The sequence below is a fragment of the Schistocerca americana genome, unplaced genomic scaffold (genome assembly GCF_021461395.2).
Source record: "Schistocerca americana isolate TAMUIC-IGC-003095 unplaced genomic scaffold, iqSchAmer2.1 HiC_scaffold_698, whole genome shotgun sequence".
NCBI lineage: Eukaryota > Metazoa > Arthropoda > Insecta > Orthoptera > Acrididae > Schistocerca > Schistocerca americana.
In genome coordinates this window covers 35,001-37,500 of record NW_025726454.1, presented here as the reverse complement: position 1 = coordinate 37,500, position 2,500 = coordinate 35,001, and the positions used below count along the sequence as shown (strand labels likewise).

Genomic DNA, 2,500 nt, shown 5'->3' with positions numbered 1-2,500 from the left:
GTCCACAGCACAAGCGCGCATCAGGCGTGACGCGAGAACCTTGTGAAAGGTCCGCGCCAACACCGAGCAGACCGTAATGGGGCGAAAGTCAGCGGGGGATGTTGGTGCAGCCGTTTTCGGGAGAAGGGACGTCCGCGCGCGAAGCAGGCGTTCCGGAAGGGCGCGGGCCAGAAGGAAGAGATTCATCACTTTCACCAGGACTTCGTGCGGCAGACGCCGCAACTCCGCTGGGGTAAGGCCGTCCGGCCCGGCTGCTGATCCCCTGGGCGGCAACGCGGCGGCGACCTCCTCATGTGTGACCGGCCCCCATATGCACTCGAGAGCGACAGGCTCTGAGTGCGGGAGGAGGCGGTCACGAATGAAGCCCGCGGTGGAGATGGGCTTCTTGGTGAAGAGGTCCGCCCAGAAGTCCAGCAGACCAGGGATGGCAGGTGGCGGCTGGAGCAGGGTGCCATCCAAGAGGCCGCGCACGCAACGCGCACGCGACCGTCGGAAGGCATCCTGCGTTCTCGCGTACTCCCAGCGGCGCCGCTTGCGCTTCTGCGTCGGCGGCGCGGCAGGCGGCCGCTTCGATGGTTGGCGCGGCCGCTGTGTCCTGGTGATTGATCTCTCCCCTCTGGACCCGACCGACGCAAGGGCATCCGGGAGCATGCCCAGGATGACATCGGGCGGCGTGCCCCGCCCCAGACCGATGACACGATCCAGGGCAGAGAAACGCTGGGCGGAAGCGGGTAGCCCCGCCAGATGCTCCCAGATGGCGGCGTCAGTCGGCCCCTCCGGCGGCGGCCCGGTGGTGTCGGCCGCGAAGTCCTCGGCTGCGTCGACGGGCGGCGCAGCGGCCTCGCCCGCGTCAGGCAGCGGGCTCGCCGCTCCCCGGCGGGACGCCGGCTCTTCCCCCCGACCGATTTCAAGCGCCTCCATGAATTGGCGGACAAGCTGCTTGTGGGCAGCTTGCCGCCGTCGGCACTTGATTGCCTCAAGCGTTCGGTCGGGGAACATCCTGATGAGCTCTTGATTTACAAAGAAGAACCGGGCGTCCCTCTCGAGGAACAGTTCGGCCTCTGCCTTGGCGAGCGACAGGACTTCTTCCTCCGTCCACCTCGCGCGATGCCTCTCCGTGACGATCTCCGCGTTGGCGGCCGCAAGATGTTGGCGGCGGCGATGGACCCCGAGACCGTTCTTGGTTGTAAAGCTGCGGTGGCACTCACTACAGGTATACATAGCTGCAAAAGATACAAGATTTTCGGCACGGCCGGTTGGCCGGCTAGGTGCTGGGGGAGTTGGGGTGGCACCTTCAGCGGAAGGGCCACCACTTATTCTCTGCTTACTGCCCCCAACTAAAAAAGGGATAGTGCGAGGGGGGGCTGGTAACCCCCCCAAGCCCCTGGTGCGGTCTTCCACTCTGCGAAATCAGCGGGCCCACGAGAAGGGGAGAAGACCGCAGGAGAGGAGAGGCTAAGAGGGCTAGGCCCATGTATTGCGCATCACTCTCCCTGTAACTATAACCCAAGGAAGGCACCTCGCAGCAGCAGCACGACTACATCAAGACCGCACTTCGAGAAGCCAAGTCCGGATGCAGCCACACCGCCGCCACTTGGCCACCTTAAGAGAGTCATAGTTACTCCCGCCGTTTACCCGCGCTTGCTTGAATTTCTTCACGTTGACATTCAGAGCACTGGGCAGAAATCACATTGCGTCAACACCCGCTAGGGCCATCGCAATGCTTTGTTTTAATTAGACAGTCGGATTCCCCCAGTCCGTGCCAGTTCTGAGTTGATCGTTGAATGGCGGCCGAAGAGAATCCGCGCACCCGCGCGCCCCCGGAGGAGCACGCTAAGGCGGACGCGGCCTCGCAGCAAGGAAGATCCGTGGGAGGCCAAGGCACGGGACCGAGCTCGGATCCTGCACGCAGGTTGAAGCACCGGGGCGCGAACGCCGCGCAGGCGCGCGCATCCTGCACCGCCGGCCAGCACGAGGCCAACCAACGGCGAGAGCAGACCACGCCCGCGCTAAACGCCCGCACTTACCGGCACCCCTACGGCACTCACCTCGCCCAGGCCCGGCACGTTAGCGCTGACCCACTTCCCGACCAAGCCCGACACGCCCCGATCCTCAGAGCCAATCCTTATCCCGAAGTTACGGATCCAATTTGCCGACTTCCCTTACCTACATTATTCTATCGACTAGAGGCTCTTCACCTTGGAGACCTGCTGCGGATATGGGTACGAACCGGCGCGACACCTCCACGTGGCCCTCTCCCGGATTTTCAAGGTCCGAGGGGAAGATCGGGACACCGCCGCAACTGCGGTGCTCTTCGCGTTCCAAACCCTATCTCCCTGCTAGAGGATTCCAGGGAACTCGAACGCTCATGCAGAAAAGAAAACTCTTCCCCGATCTCCCGACGGCGTCTCCGGGTCCTTTTGGGTTACCCCGACGAGCATCTCTAAAAGAGGGGCCCGACTTGTATCGGTTCCGCTGCCGGGTTCCGGAATAGGAACCG

At 63.4% G+C, this 2,500-nt stretch overlaps 1 pseudogene; it reads right to left on the bottom strand.

The window, feature by feature from the left end:
• LOC124589260 overlaps nucleotides 1–2,500 on the bottom strand; it is a 7,958-nt pseudogene that overhangs the window by 3,472 nt on the left and 1,986 nt on the right.